The sequence below is a fragment of the Streptopelia decaocto genome (genome assembly GCF_964273445.1).
Source record: "Streptopelia decaocto genome assembly, chromosome: Z".
NCBI classification, from domain to species: domain Eukaryota; kingdom Metazoa; phylum Chordata; class Aves; order Columbiformes; family Columbidae; genus Streptopelia; species Streptopelia decaocto.
In genome coordinates this window covers 42249265-42266389 of record NC_138657.1, presented here as the reverse complement: position 1 = coordinate 42266389, position 17125 = coordinate 42249265, and the positions used below count along the sequence as shown (strand labels likewise).

General features: G+C 38.8%; 1 protein-coding gene across 8 annotated transcripts in view; it reads right to left on the bottom strand.

The window, feature by feature from the left end:
- Positions 1-17125, bottom strand: part of PAM (peptidylglycine alpha-amidating monooxygenase) — a 124207-nt gene that overhangs the window by 92441 nt on the left and 14641 nt on the right. Inside the window, exons 2-3 of one of the 8 annotated variants that reach the window (XM_082074339.1) lie at positions 10746-10797; positions 5277-5524 (exon numbers count right to left, since the gene is read on the bottom strand). The exons of 6 other annotated variants lie outside the window; for them this stretch is intronic. The gene's annotated coding sequence lies outside the window, so the exon portion shown is untranslated. Of the gene's footprint in view, positions 1-5276; positions 5525-10745; positions 10798-17125 lie in introns of those variants that run through there. One more of the 8 variants, XM_082074340.1, reaches the window with a different exon arrangement.

Here is a 17125-nt window from a genome sequence, read left to right as displayed (position 1 = left end):
GACTCTTAACACACCATCAAGTAAAAATATCATCAGCTTAATTCTACCACACAACTCTAAAGAAAAAAAGCTACTGGCATTGCTCAATATGCAATGGAAGTCAGACATGGAAATCTTGCAGAGGTCCTAGACTGTTTCATTCCTTTAGAAAGCAAGATGATCTGGTTTAGTTCTGAACTTAAAGCTCGTGTCTGACTCCCACTCTTTTCCATTGTAAATCACAGATTCACATTCAGAAAAATGAAAATGAAACTCATCCCCAGTATAAACTGTGCAGCTTTCACTTAAGTCAACATAATTCACTGTCTCAAGTCAACATAATTTGTTGCAAGTGTGAACGAGTGAGTGTGTGCATGTGGAAAGACAGGAGGAGAGATACCACAAATCAATGAGTTGAAGTGTCCTTTGCAAGCACCTCATGCCGCACTAGCCTGCAAGGACCATACTGGTGGGCAGGGAGAACTGTAACCCCTTCATTTATTGTCTTTAGTGAAAGGTTCACTGTCCTTAAAGGTTATCAGGCAGCCTTACTAGACAAAAATCAAACTTTGCACCAGGAAGGTTTAGGCTGGATATTGGGAAAAACTTATTCACAGAGAGGGTTGGCAGGCATTGGAACAGGCTGCCCAGGGAAGTGGTGGAGATGCTTAAAAGACACATAGATGAGGTTCTTAGGGACATGGTTTATAGCTGCCCTTGGCAGTGCTAGCTTAACAGTTAGACTTGATCTCAAAGGTCTTTTCCATCCAAAATGGTTCTATGATTCTATAGGTTATTGTCAGACAAGGTTCTTCCAGCACTTCCAAATGAAATCCTTTTACCTTGATATTAATTCTAGTGCACTAAAAAGAATATCACTATTTAAAAAAAAAAAAAAAAAACAAAAAACAAAAACAAACCAAAAAACCACCACACAATAAAAACAAAACCAAAACAAACAAACAAACAAATTAAAAAAACACAAACAAACCACCAAAAAAACCTCACCTTCAACCTCTCTGAGGTACATAATAGAACTTCAGGAACATTGGTACTTAACTAAATCATAAATTAATGCCTCTGCTAGATGCACAGCACTGCTTCTGTTCTGAGGTTAAATAGTCAAAAGATTGAGAACAAGTAGCCAAAATAATCATGTGACTTCATAATTTTGATTTTTATTCAGGAAAAAACAAACCAAAACAAACCAAAAACAACAAACAAAACCACAATATTGCAACCTGGGTCATATGGAAGAGGGAGCTTGAAAACCAAAAAATAAGAACTATATGAGACCAAAATAAAATCATAAATAACTAAATAAATAAATAAGTTAAGTCCTACACACCTCCCCTCACTGCCATGCAGAACAAGCTAAATGTACATAAAGACGGCAAACACAAAACAGTCAGTTGAGGGTAATACAAGCTCTACAGAATGCTAAGATATCTTAGTACACTATTATTTTTGTTGTATGTTTGCCTTTACACTTTTTCTAGAACAGGAGTATATAATTTTGGAAATAAACGCATTAGTGGAATGAAAACAGGTTACCAGTCAATATGGACTGGAAGTACTCATAAAACCCCCAGAACTTTAGGAGCATTCAGGAGAACATTCAGGAGAACACCAGTCCTAACTATCAGTTCTGCCTGTTTTATTCTTTTGTTACACACATTGAGACAAAGATGTACACATGGTTTCAGACAAAAGAAAGGCACTTAAAGTCAGTTAAAGGAATTTTATGCAGGTTGTTCTTTATTTTCATGCAGCTAGAGGGGAAATTCTGTGTCTCAGGGGCATAAAAGAAGGGACATATTTGGAATAATGGTGAAAAAAAAAAAAGACACACAAGCATTGCATATGGATTTTTCTACATTTGTAGCCCTCCTGATTAAAGAATTCAATCTTACAGAATTATGTGAGTGCTTAACTCTAAGTAATTTCATTTATCTTGACAAGACTAAGAATATTACATACAGGATTGTCTGCAAATCTTAGCAAGATTAGGGCACAATTTCTCTCCTGTTGACTAAAATGAAAGCGGCAAGGCCTTCATCTCCCCATTTCACATACAGATGTATAAATAATGTCATAAGAAACAGGAGGCAAATTATGTTGATTCATGCTGATGGGTTTCAGAGCTGGACACTGGAGCGGAGTCTCTGCTGGGACAGCTCTGGGAAGGTCCATGGACAGGGTTTACTGCTCCTTTGCGTCCCTAATTTGGGGTACTACCCACAGCCTACCATCCAATGTTCAAACACGGTCAGAAATTTCTCTAAGATTTCTATCTGAATAGTCACTTGCACAAATTTTAGAGAAAATGTTCAGAAACTGTCCATTTAAATATACTAAATCAATTAATTAAAACCTCCTGTGCCAATCGTCTCTTCTGTGTCACAGCTGCATTTGAAAAGAGAAATTTAGAAGAACATAAAACCCTACCACATTTTTAGGGTCTGGTTCCACTTTTTGACTAAGCAAGTAAAGTGGGATGTGCACAGAGCTCATGCTTCGTGGGGCAGTTGATCCTCTCTTCTCCACTGTGACAGATTTTGTGAGTCCATAGCTTTGAGTGGAATAGGTTCATATCTTTAATTTGGTTTTGCTACAGATGAGGTTTCAGTTGCATCAGCCAGCGCGATCAATTCACGCTATGACTGCTGTAGGGAGAGATGAGCACCCGGAGACTGAGGCCAAGGAAAGGAAAAGCAAGACTACTCTTTTCAGCAGTAGCCAGGCACTGAACTGACTTAGCATCAAACTTTATTAGCATTAGCTGACATAATCTTCTTGTCTTGCTATATAGTAGAAACAGAGTTTCCAATTTACCCTGTTCAAGTCTTTTTTTTTTTCTTTAAAAACTCCTTTAGTCCATTTTTAAGGTCATTATGCCCATTTCTTCATTCTCAATGTCCCTTTGAAACTCCCTCTAATTCTATAATGTATTTCTGTATGGCTAGTATTACAGACTTGTAATACTAGACATGTTTCTTTTTTCTTTACCCTTTCCCTCAGTCCCATCCTGCTTGCTTTCTCCTCAGAATGAAGAAAACATGCCAATTAATGACACCGCTATAACAGAATATCTCAAGTAGCTGTGCAAGTATTACAATAGAAATACAATAGAGTACACCCAAATATGCACCCCCATAAATGACTTTACAGGATTATAGTAGAAGAACAAACAGAAGTCTTGTTTCTGTGACAGATCGGTTGAATGTGAAATCTTCCCTGGGCAGCCTGTTCCAAAGCCTGACAACGCTTTCTGTGAAGATTTTTTTTCTTGATATCCAATCTAAACCTTCCCTGGCTCAACTTGAGGCCATTTCCCCTTGTCCTATCTCTTGCTACTTGGGAGAAGAGACCAACACCCTCCATGCTACAGCCTCCTTTCAGGTAGTTGTAGAGAATGATAAGGTCTCCCCTCAGCCTCCTTTTCTCCAGGCTAAACAGCCCCAGCTCCCTCAACCACTCCTCATATTCTATTCCTGAACATTATATGCATCTTTTTGTCCTTATTTGTTAGGTAAACTTGCCGATTAAATCAGAAAACATGCACAGCACCTAAAGCCATAAAATAAAGGAGTACATTGTGGCCAATATGAGATTGTGTTTAGTAAATAAATACCTATTTTTTAATGTATCAAATATGAAAGTTAACAGATATCAGCACTGGAATGGGAGTTGGCTTTTTCAGTTCACCTAAAATATTCTTCTATATATTCACATCCAAACTAATAGCTAGGCAGTCAAGTAGAAAAATAATAGCAAATGTATCTGTGTACCAGAAAACAAAAAATCTTCAGTCTATATGGACTTATAAATATTTGCAAAAAAAAACAAACATAAAAATGTCACTAGACAGTGTTCCTCATCGTACTAATGCAACACATCTATTGTGATGAATAGTATTTCCACATCTCGTGTGTAGCATTGGACTGGCTAAATGCCTCATTAGTCAGTGCATGCTAAGCACTTAGCTTAAGAACTGTCAAGAGAGGACCCTATTCCCAAAAAAAGACTGAGTATCTAAATAAACCAATGGATGTTATGGTTAGAAAACATAAAACAAAACAGGTAGACTACTTTTGCATACAGTATACTTAATAGATACTTAATACTTTGCATAATGTATACTTAATAGATGGCAGGAGCAGACAGGTAAATAGGTGAACTTGTACAAAACATACCACCTTAATGTAGAACTTCCTGCTATACCAAATCCCCTTTTTACGAACTTGTTTCTATTTACACCAATAGTTCTTTACTGCATTCCCTGCCCCCATCCCAAAATTATTCTACTTTCAATTATTTTATAAGCAAAACCCCACAGTTTTCAGGGTGGAGAAATCAAAATGAAATAAAGCCCAAATGAAGGCATTAAAAGAAGACTTAAAACAGGACATTCATAGTTCGGCAGCTTAGCTCCTGCAGGTTTGGGCTTTTTATTTTGTTTTGGGGCATTTTTTTCTTGTGGGCGTTTTTTTGGTAAAAGACAGAAACAGACAGCTCATGTACTGGGCATGGCTATTTGCAACCATGGTAATCTAACACAATGCAGAAAGTGGACTGGGAGAAGGAAAAAAATTTCAGCTCTGAAACAGTTAAGAGCTTAGCATTTCAAGTTAACTAATGAACCTAGGTTGCATGGCCAAAATGTGCAGCAGTCCTCTGAGTTTCTCATGAAACTAGTTCCTTCAGTGTTTTGTTATGTTTTTCCACTATTCAAGATAAACAATAAAGCCTCTGCTTTCTTAAAGAGTAACTGTAGATTTCAATATGAACTCACATTTCCTTATACAAACAAAATCGCATGCAGAACAGTTGCACGAGAGTATGTTAATTCAGTGTTATACTATCCACAGAAAGAAGAAAAAAAGAAAAGGTGAGTGGAGGTTAATTTTTATTGTTGTTGGTTTGTTTCGATTAAAAAAAAAAAAAAACAAAAACAAAACCAAGCATTTTTCTCTTGGGTAATGCTCTAGTTACATAATTTGTGTTCTCTTCTTATGAATAATAACAAAAATAAGCTCTGGCACTTTTAATTGGTAAAAATCTCCCACTACTTAATAAATCAGTTTTTAACTTCAGGAATTTTTAGTTTGCCTTTTTTGTTCATGTTGTCGAAGATTACCTAGACTTTGCCAAGTTTAAATTACATGAGCTATGCAATTGGTTAATGCATTATGCATTTAGTGAACGATGGAACAGTGGATTAAAAAAAACAAGCCTGACACCTCACAATATAAGGATACATAAAAATTATTAAATATGAAGCAGAAGCCTCTTACCTTCCAGTCTCATGAATTCTTAAAATGATAGTAGATAACAGAACATGTCAAGAGATGCTTATGATCTTCTGCAAGGGCTGAATCATCTTCACGTAGATGCTGTGAATAGCCCCTGTATGCATACTGACATCATCAGTAAAGACTTGGAGGCAGAGGATACTATGGTAACCATGCAATGTGCTGAGAGAGAGAAGCCTTTAATTGCTTTAACAACTTCCTGAGGTTCGGGCTACTGGGCTTCCATTTGCCTAGAAGGAAATGAAGGTTGTCACAGAGGCAATGAGTGTGACACTGTGCAGAAAAAGAACAATGCATCCTGCATCTACTAATTGTGATGTGACTTTTAAAAGACAAGTGTCACAGCCTGAATCCATTACTGAAATTTTCTAACATCAGCAAGCTCTGCCAGGAGTCACAGGTCAAGAAGTAATACTGTCAGGTAGCAATTTTATAAACACTTGTATTTTGTTTTCTCTATATGTATTTATACCACCACATCGAGACATTCTCTTCTTCAAGCCATGGCACAGTTTTAACTATAGGGTGTTCTGTACTGGAGGGTCTAAGACTGATCACAACAGAACCTGAAGTCCTAATATTCAGGCTCAGGTACAATATAAACTGACAGGCTGTAAAATGAGGTATTTATCCTCGTATCATGTCTCTTCAACTTCAATGACTATCCGCCACTATTCACTTACTAAGGACAAAACTCAGGTAAATATTACCAGATGTGACATGATATGGCTAACAGATAGCTGAATAAGATTTGGCTGTTTTCCAGAGAACTGCAGTATTATCTCTTCATCTGGCACACAAATAGCTCACCTGGGGTTATTTCGCTTTACAAAAATAAAAAAATAACCACATGACTAACAGCCCAATCTGAATTACACAAAACCAAAATGAAAGCACAGGGGATGGAGGGGAAAAAAGGACAAAAGAAACCCCCAAGTCACACTGGCTTTAGTTTTTAGTTCTAACAAGTTTGGGGTTTTAATTCTTAAGGGTATCTGGGGAACACATTGCTGTCTGTAGGTCTGGCTTAACTATTATAAGGTTATTGTGAAATCTGTTTCACTGCTTTCACACAAATACGATAGAAATCAGACAACAATGATGCAGACATTCCAGTTTTGAATTCTCTACGCACTCAGTTCACCTTACTGGTAATTCCCCCAGCTAAAGCTCTCCCTGAGCAGTACAATCAACAGTTCTTTTAGAAGTGTACTGTTTCCCCAGAAGACAGAATCAATCCTTTTATCTAGGGGATTTGGCTCAAGGCTGCAAATCAGAGTCTTGAAATTAATGTTATTTTTCCCTGAAAGATCAGATTATTGGGTAATCTTTGACAGTTTCTATTCCAATCTAATCCCCTTTCCCACAACTGTTAGATATTTAAAAACCAAAAACAAACACAAACTACAAACCAAAAACACCCAAACCAAACAAAAACCTAAGGTGGTTTTCAATGTCCCAATACATCAAACTTTGTAAGAGTAATGCTGCAGAGCTTTCATTAATTTCCGTGATATTATTAGAAGTATAAAAGCTTCATCAGAAAACCCACTCTGAAGAAAAAAAAACAGTTTATGGGATGATTCATTACACAAGTTCTTTCACGTCATAGCTGAGACAGTTTATACTCCTTATCTGTGGGAAAACAACACAGCCTACCATGCTGAACTCTACAGCCAGCAACCTGATGTCCTTATGAACCACAGTCAGTACTGAGTACAAGGGGCTGATTTAAATGTGCACAGTTTTGTTTAGACTGCAGTCTGCCAATGTAGAAATATCTATTTCTTTGTAAGGAAAGAATGAAATAGTGGAGTTCAGGATCTCATGTAGCAGGAACAGAATACCAAGCAGAATCGCAACCCTGGACTTCAGTAAGGCCACCTTTGGCCTTTTCAAACAATTGGTAGAGGAAATCCCATGGGAAAGGGTACTTGAAGGTAAACAGCCCAAGATAGCTAGTTAGCATTCAGGGACTGCTGCTTCCAAGCTCAAGATCAGAACATCCTGACACGTAGGAAGTCACAGAAGGGAGCCAGGAGACCTGCTTGGTTAAACAGGGAACTGCTGGGCAAACTCAAGTGGAAGAGGAGAGTTTACAGATCATGGAAGGAGGGGCTGGCCACTTGGGAAGAATATAAGGCTGTTGTCAGAAGATGTAGGGAGGCAACTAGGAAAACTAGGGCCTCCTTAGAATTAAACCTGGCGAGAGGGGTCAACAACAACAGAAAGAGCTTCTTCAAATCCGTGGCAGATAAAACTAACACTAGAGGCAACGTAGGCCCACTGATGAATGAGGTGGGTGCCCTGGTGAGAGAAGATACAGAGAAGGCAGAGCTACTGAATGCCTTTGTCTCTGTCTACTCTGCCACAGGCTGTCCTGAGGAGCCCCATACACCTGAGGCCCTAAAGGAAGTCAGGACAACGCAGGAGTTTGCCTTAGTTGATGAGGACTGGGTAAGCGAGCAATTCAGCAATCTGGACATCCATAAATCCATGGGTCCGGAAGGGATGCACCCACGGGTGCTGAGGGAGCTGGCTAGTCACTGCTAGGCCACTTTCCATCATCTTTGCCAAGTCTTTGGAAACAGGAGAGGCACCTGAGGACTGGAGGAAAGCAAACGTCACTCCAGTCTTCAAAAAGGGCAAGAAGGAGGACGGGGGAACTATAGACCTGTCAGCCTCACCTCCATCCCTGAAAAGGTGACAGAACAACTTATCCTTGGTGCCATCTCAAGGCATATCAAGGATGAGAGGGTCATTAGGGGCAGTCAACATGTCTTCACCAAGGGGAAGTCGTTTGACTAACCTCATTGACTTTTATGAGGACATAACCAGGTGGATAGATGATGGTAGAGCAGTAGATGTGGTCTATCTTGATTTCAGTAAAGCATTTGACACAGTCTCCCACAGCATCCTCACAGCTAAACTGAGGAAGTGTGGTCTAGATGATTGGGTAGTGAGGTGGACTGTGAACTGGCTGAAGGGAAGAAGCCAGAGAGCCGTGGTCAATGAAGCAGAGTCTAGATGGAAGCCTGTGTCTAGTGGAGTCCCTCAACGGTCAGTACTGGGGCCACTACTATTGAATATATTCATCAATGACTTGGATGAGGGAATAGAGTACACTGTCAGCAAGTTAGCTGATGACACCAAGCTGGGAGAAGTGGCTGACACGCCAGAAGGCTATGCTGCCATCCAGCGAGATCTGGACAGGCTGGAGAATTGGGCAGAGAAAATTTCAATTAAATACAACAAGGGCAAGTGTAGAGTCTTGCACCTGGGCAGGAACAACCCCTGGTTCCAGTATAAGTTGGGAAACTACCTGTTAGAGAGCAGTGTAGGGGAGAGGGACCTGGGGGCCCTGGTGGACAGCAGGATGACCATGAGCCAGCACTGTGCCCTTGTGGCCAGGAAGGCCAATGGCATCCTGCGGTGTATCAGAAGGGGGGTGGTTAGTAGGTCAAAAAAGGTTCTCCTCCCCCTCTACTCTGCCCTGGTGAGACCACACCTGGAATATTGTGTCCAGTTCTGGGCCCCTCAGTTCAAGAAGGACAGGAAACTGATTGAGAGAGTCCAGCGCAAGGCAACGAAGATGATGAAGGGAGTGGAGCATCTCCCTTATAAGGAAAGGCTGAGGGAGCTGGGTCTTTTTAGCATGGAGGAGGAAACTGAGGGGTGACCTCATTAATGTTTATAAATATGTAAAGGGTGAGTGTCACGAGGATGGAGCCAGGCTCTTCTTGGTGACAACCAATGATAGGACAAGGAGCAATGGGTTCAATCTGGAACACAGGAGATTCCACTTAAATATGAGAAGAAACTTCTTCTCAGTAAGGGCAACAGAGCACTGGAACAGGCTGCCCAGGGGGGTTGTGGAGTCCCCTCTCTGAAGACATTCAAAATCCTCTGGGATACCTTCCCATGTAACCTCACCTAGGTGTTCCTGCTCCAGCAGGGGGATTGGACTAGATGATCTTTTGAGGTCCCTTCCAATCCCTAATATTCTGTGATTCTGTGAAATCAGCCTTGTTTCCTATGCAGAAGGCTGACATCGGCTTCCTACCAACACACGGCAATTCTTCATACACACCATTAGTTAGGATTCCCCTGATTTGGAGTATCTGGAAGTTCTGCTGTAAACCGTAAAATGAACCTCATTGTTTTAATTCTAACATAAATCAAACCCTTTTGAAGAAGCTGTGCTTTGCATAGGTAGGTTGAAAACCCTGATCATGAGACAGTAGATTAAGAATTCCACTGGGCCAGCCACTTCCACAGTTATTGTCGTTCAACATGACAAATCTTACACACTAAATTTTGCACTTTCTTAAAAACGAAACAAAACAAACAAACAAAAAAACCCAAACCATTGACATAACAAGGTAGTTAACTCTAGTTAGGAAGCCCAAAAGACCATGGAAATATGAACAGTGAAGCTTCTTCTAAAGCCATGGTGTGAAAGAAGCAACCATCTCCAATTGATTCTCAAGAGAATAACTAAAAAACCCAAAACCACATACATACACAAAAAAACCCCAAACAAACAAACCCAGCACCCAACACACAACCACAAACAACAAACCAATCCACAGAAACAAACAAACCAAAAAAAAAAGAAAAACAAAAACAAACCACAAAAACCCCCACAAATATATCAGCCTGAAGCCAAATATAAAAGCTTGTTCTGGAGTTGAAGAACTGATCTCTTGACTGCAAAGCTGCAAATCTAGTTACAAAGGATGAAAATGAAAACACATAAAATTTTATATTACTAGATCACACACAGAGCTTTTAAAGTGGCATTTATACAAAACACCTTGCTCAAAATCTCCTTTTGGTTTTGGGAGGAGGAGGAACAGATAGTATCTGGCATGTCTAGTAAATTACATCAATCCCCTCAGAGGAAGTAATTATAAATAAATCCAATAAATCTATCAGCTCGGAAGTCTTGATTTAGTAGCTAAGTGACTGTGTCAGTTTTTTTTAACTAGAATCTCATGTGAAAGTATTTCTCTGGGCAAATTCTACAACTTCCCCTCCCATTTCAAGCTAACTCATTTGACTGCTTTAAAAACTATTAAAAATAAAGGCTATCTTGTTCATTCCTTGAACAGTATGCTTAATTTGCAGATATCCACAGTGCAGGCTGTGAAGGGCCCCCATGCCAGAGCCGGTGGAGATGCCCTGAAGGAACCTGGAGCCCATGGAGAGCCCATCCTACTTCATTCTTAATTGGCAATAAATTAAATTAATCTTCCCCAAGTTGAGCCTATTTGCCCATGGAGGTAATTGGTGACTGATCACCCTCTGACATATGAGTTGTTTCACCTTATTTCCTCTCACCATCCTGCTAAGGACAGTGAAAGAGCAGCTGGGTTGCGTCTGGAAGCCAACCAAGGTCAATCCCCATCATACTCCATCAAGATTTTAAAAGAAACAGGCCATACCCACAGTAAATGACTGACAGAACGGTTCACTCTTTGATTTCACTGAAGTAACACAGCTGTGAAACAAAGTGAGTCAGTTTTAGATGCAACTACGCTAATCTAGCCCCAAGTGAAATTTCAACTTGCAGTACAGAACAAGGTCAGCCAAGTGATAATTTCTTCCCTTGACAACTACTATCCGTTCACTAAAAAACAAACAAAACAACACCTCTCCAGCTTCAAACAAAACTAATAACCATATATTGTAATGCTTGAGGAAGATCTCACCTGAAAGATCAACTTCAAGGACACAGTTTAAGTGTTAATTTGTTGCTAATAACTGAATATATGCTATTATAATTGAAAAGATATTATATATTCAGATAATATATACACACATATACAGTAACTTAGAAACTTTTTCTAAGTGAACTACTGTGGTTGTATGTAGGTCAAGTTGTCTTGACAGGGTGAAAGAAGATTAAATAAAACACAGATGGAGATCATGATTTGAACATCACCCAAAGAAAAGTATTAGGGCTTACTGAAAACCACAAAAACTATAGGGAGACAAAGCCCTGTTGTGAAAATACAGCTTCTTAGCCCTGACCAACAGCATAAATCTTAAATATTATTAGAAAACATATTCCATTATTTGGAAATATTTGCTCCTGAAAGCATCTAATAAGAACACATTCAGAAGTTGAGGTCAGTCTGAATAAAGAAGTTTTCAACAGTGGCCTTCTAAATTTCAATACAGCAGTAATTCTGCATCAATTTTCTCAACTCAGTGGCTCAAGGAAATAAATACAGTATTAAATGAAAAATTATTAAATTAAAATACCACAAGACAGAAGTAAATAAAATTCAAAAGAAGGCACAAAATTCATGAACTACAAACAGAACAGAAATATGAAACAACAAAAACTACAGAAAACCAGCCAAATTTAGAGAAGCCAATTTTGGTAAACAGCTGCTTTGAATGAATGGTTTGAAGACATAATTATGAAGCTGAAAGTTATTTTTATAAGTCTCTAAAAATGAAAGGAAAAGGGAAAAAAAAATAGCTCTCATAAATGTGGTGAACACATGAGATTATACTCCAATAATAGTATTTGTTGATAAACCATTGTTCTACATGGGACTGGTAGAAAACAAACAAACAAACAAACAGACAGACCAAGAAGGCTACAAGTACCAACCATAACAGCTCTAACACTCTCATACTTATGGGCAGTATTGTCAAAATGCAACTCTATTCCTCCAAACATAAGAGGTTTTGACAAGACAAGGTCACGACAGAGATACAGTTATTTGAACTAAAAGAAGGAAAATTATCTTTCCTTTAATTCCCCCTCCTCCCCACACTTTCTTGCCATTTTAACAGGGGAAAAATGCTCAAATTTCAAATCAGAGACTGCCTAATCAGAGCAAGGGATAAAGAAATCAACAGGAACAACTTCGAGGAAAATATGGTCTACATTGAAAGTCAGCTGGTTGAAGAAATGAAAAATTGGGACTGGTTAAACAGAGAGACAGAACAAGATAAAGTCAGGCTGCATAAGAGCCAAGAGGGAAGATGGGGATCTGGAGCTATGAGGACAGGAAATAACAGGCAGGAGTGGCCAGCAGCTTTGCCCACAGCCCCAAGGGTCCATTAGCTTGCTTCTAGAAAATCTTAGCAGCATGAAGAACTTCAACAAACATAGGTGGCTTTAATCCGTGGTTACCCCTTACTCTAGCACAGATATTTGTCCATCAAGATTACCAACAAATCGTAGTAACTACACCTGGTATCTTACAAGTGAAACTGCCAACATCCCAAGAAACCTGAACCTTGAGAAACTTTCATATTGCATTTCACAGTGAATAAAAATTCTTCAAAAAGCACTTAAGCATGACAAGATAATAATTTATAGTCTATTCTGCAAATGGATTTAGTACAAATGTGTCCACTACATGGATAGTCAGAACAGAATCTGAATAAAAGAGATCAAATAGAGTAGCTAAATAATGAGAACACTATAGCAGCAAAAACCTGCAAATTGCCCAAAGGTGACAGGAAATTGTACTTACACAAATAAAGGGAGTTGGGTTGGAGATTAATTCAATCATTAATCCCTTTTGTTTGCAAGTAATTTTCAGAAAACACTTCAGCTTGACATTAGGAAAGTACCATATGTGCAATATTTTACACCAGCCATCTTCAGCATTTTGACTTTTCTTATGTATTTATGAGAAAAATACTTAGTTTGCAGTTTCTGAAGCCTTTTTGTTTTACTGATTTATTTTTTATTAAAGCTTATTTTCCAATGTGAACTCATTTTAAAACCTTTTTGACACCTTATTCTTTCACTCCTTACTGTCATACAGGATTCTGGCAAAAGGAAATGTGCTAGGCTAGGAAGCACTAGGAGGCAGGTGTCTCAAAACTAATAAAAAGATCAATGGAATATGCTTGCCCCAGGCCAGCTGCTTTTGATTCACACTGTTGTGATCTAACACTAGATAATACAGAACACTGCTAACCTCACCTAGAGGTACTTTTCTCATGCAAACACACTTCCAGCTCTCTATGGGGAGTGTGACATGGCAACTGTAAAAGCCCCAGTGCAGATCTTCTGAGATGTCTACGTAGCAATGTTGACTTGAGAGCACTTGCTTAATATCAATACACTATGCTGAAACTCTATTTCACTTTATCTTTGAGATATAACACCAGTGTCACTGTTCTTACTCTACTAATGTATTTTTCCAATTTTGATTTTACACATTTCAAGTCTCAGAGATGGCAATAAAGGCAGCACTTGTAATGGATATTGACTTCTCTAAAGAGACAGAGTTATACTATCACAGGTCTGTTAGATCCATTTCCTACCTAGCCATGGTTTCTGAATCTTGAGCAAGGCCATTTCAAAAATAAATTAAACTGTGGGATGGGGAATGGATGAGACAACACTGGACAACAACAACAACAACAAAACTAACTAGCAATGGCACCTATTCTGAAATTTTTAAAAAGTAGCAAACAAAAAAAAAATATTTATACTCTACAAAATATTTAATATAATTACAGTATTAGAATACATTTTAAACAGAACTTATAGACTAAGTGACACAGTTCTCACAGGACACACTTCTTTTAAAGCCCTGATAATAATTTAAATCCCATGTTAGCTCAAAAAAAGTTCACACAATCTTGATGACACACCTCGAAATATGACACCAAACCTCCCAGCTACAGTGTACACTAACTCTACAGTTATGGGCTCATCTCTAAGTGTTGCACAGTTAACAAGTTTTACAGTGACAGCAGCACAAAGAAATTATCTTTTAGATTATGAGGATATTTCCAGTAAGGGCAGAGATCAGTTACATAGGAATACTTACTCATATTTAGACTCTTATGGAAAAGTAACAAATAAAACTCAATGTTTTAGGCATCTTCCTGAAGCTCAAGGCCGTGAAACTCAATATAGTAAGAATACAACATTTGCATAATGAATCCACTGAGAATAGCAGCAAGTTTTCTACTACTTTATTATCTAAGAAGTAACAGAACTGGTGGTAGAATCTAATTACTTAGTCCTAAGCAGCAAGAACAGAATAAAGACAATCTCAGTGCAAGCCAGAGTATAGCCTTGGGAAGACCAAAGAAGCAAATATTTCCACAGATCAAAGATCCTCTCCCATGATGAAGCAGTGGTCTGAGACTAGGCACAGGCATCCAAGGAAAGTTTCCCAAAATAGATTAATTCTAATCAATCAAAATCATGCTTGCAATTCATTTCTGAACCAGTAGCTACTGCAAGAAATAGTCACAAGTAATCAAATGAACAGACAACTTCCTTGCTACATTTAAATAATTACAGAATACCATTATCAGCAGGCGAAAAGATGGCAAATAAACACCACAGTATCAAAAACAATCATTACTACAACGCACAAATGAGACCCACAAGGTTATTACAATGGTAGAAGTATCTCCAATTAGCTGATCTGACTTCTGCAAGCAGACAAAAACCATTCCAAATTCCTTAACACCTTGCTAGTTCTAATGCCTATTAACAACAACAACAACAAACAACAACAACAAAACAAAAAATAAAAACAACTACAACAAAAACCACAAAAACCAACAACAAAAAAACCCACCACCACCAAAAAAGACCAAGTATGCAATTTTTATTACATTCAAAAGTCAACTAAGGCAAGTGGAAGAATTTAACTGATCACCAATTCACTACTCATGCCCACAGTTTCCACTGATATGTATCATGAGTACAACAACAGTACATGAATCAATATAATAATATAGAAAATATAGTGCATTATCTACTTGTATTATCATCCTTAGGAAAAAAAGTCTAAGTAGCACATGACACTGAGACTACTGCTAGAAGAACAGGCTCTAAATCAGAGATGTCTTTTGAAGACTACATAAAAATAGTAACAGGTCTTTGAATATTTTTCCCCCACAAGCAAAACAGAAGAATATTTGGTAGTTTTTTGCTTTGTTCAATTCAGTTTCTTCTGAAGATGAAAGAGCTCACATTAGATAAAAGCAGCTAAATTGAAGTAATAATCATTCTATATCCCATGGGGTGAAAAAGCTGACATCAAATTTTTCAATATAAAAGCAGAATATGGTCCCAAAGTGACACAGACAAGTAAAATGTTCTTCTGTTTGATCAGCTCTTTTCAGAAAGAAAGGTGAAAAAGTTTCACTGCACCATGCTCTTTTTCATGATATCTGGTCATTACTGATTTTGCTTCAGGTCAGATATAGTTTTAACATCAATATATAAATACTTATTATGTGCACTTCTACTTTCGAAAGTGATATGACTATGAGCCTGAAAAAGACCTCTTTTTCATACTAAAAAGAAGTCTGCTTTGAAATGTTTCAATCACTATCACAGAATGGTTGGGGTTGGAAGGGACCTCTGGAGATCACCTAGTCCAACCCACCTGCTAAAGCAGTCACCTACAGCAGATCGCACAGGAATGTGTCCAGGCAGGTTTTTAATGTCTCCAGAGGAGAATCTACAACCTCTCTGGACAGCCTGTTCCAGTGCTCTGGCACCCTCAAAGTAAAGAAGTTTGTCCTCATATTCAGGTGGAACCTCCTATGCTTCAGTCTGTGCCCATTGCCCCTCATACGATCATCAGGCACCACTGAAAAGAGTCTAGTCCCATCCTGTGGACATCCACCCTTGAGATATTTATAAGCCTTCTCTCCTCCAGGCTGAACAGACCCAGCTCTCTCAGTCTTTCCTCATAAGAAAGATGCGCCAGACTATCTTTTAATTATGGTCCAATCATTTCAAATTCAAACCATGAGGTGTATTGGGAGCCCTGTGGAAGACGTGGTGTTTCAGGAGCCACTGACCTTGTGCAAGCCACTTCTGCTCTATCAGGCCTTGCACCTAAGGCCTGGGAAGCCCATATGTCATTATGGGCAGCTATTGCAAGGGGATCTGCGGGAGTGCTCTGTGCCTAACTGTGCTGCACGCTGGTGGGGAACAGGGAAGAGAAAACTCTCCTGCTTGTCAGGGGGAAGATACATTGTGTACACCCCATGGATACATCCTCTGCAACAAAAAAAAGTTCCCTAAATTAGATGTCCCAAAAGACAAAACTCTTGGGAAAGCACTCTCTATTTACAAGGAAAATATAAACAAGTGAAAGGAAAAAATAGTCTACAAAAAGAAATCAGGACAATGGATAGACTTACTACACTTTCTGCTCCCCCATTCAGTGGGGAAAGGGAGAGTACACAACGGCCAATTAATTACCCAAATCTGGTAGGTCGCATACAAATTCCATATAATGGGTTCATGAGGGCAAAGTCTTGCCTAACCAACTTAATTTCATTCTACAAGGTTACCCACCTAGTTGACCAAGGGAAGCCTGTCGATGTGATCTTTTTGGATTTCAGTAAAGCCTTTGATACTGTCTCTCACAGTATCCTCCTGGACAAGATGTCCAGCATACAGCTGGGTAAACACACAATGCAGTGGGTGAGCAATTGGCTGAATGGTAGGTAGGACGAAGTATGTGTATGTGAATTGATGTTAATTTGATTGGTTATGATTATGTAGTCTTATGTTTCCAATTTGCATTGTGTAATGCTCATCGGTCAGTCTCAGGAACTGTGGCAGCAGCATCTTCTGCAACCTCAGTTGCCATATTTAGTTGGCATGGAGTGTATGAAGGCTAGTAATCTGCTAGGAAGTGGCATGGCTGCATCACTAGCTTGCAATAAGATCCTCACTCATACTGAGGTGTTGGCTGTAAAGGGTTCTTATCAACATGTGTAGCTAATTAAAAAGATATAGTTCTTCCAAAGTCTGGAGTTAGGCAGCAATAAGAGATTCTGAAGTTACTGCAGTGCTCAAAGTT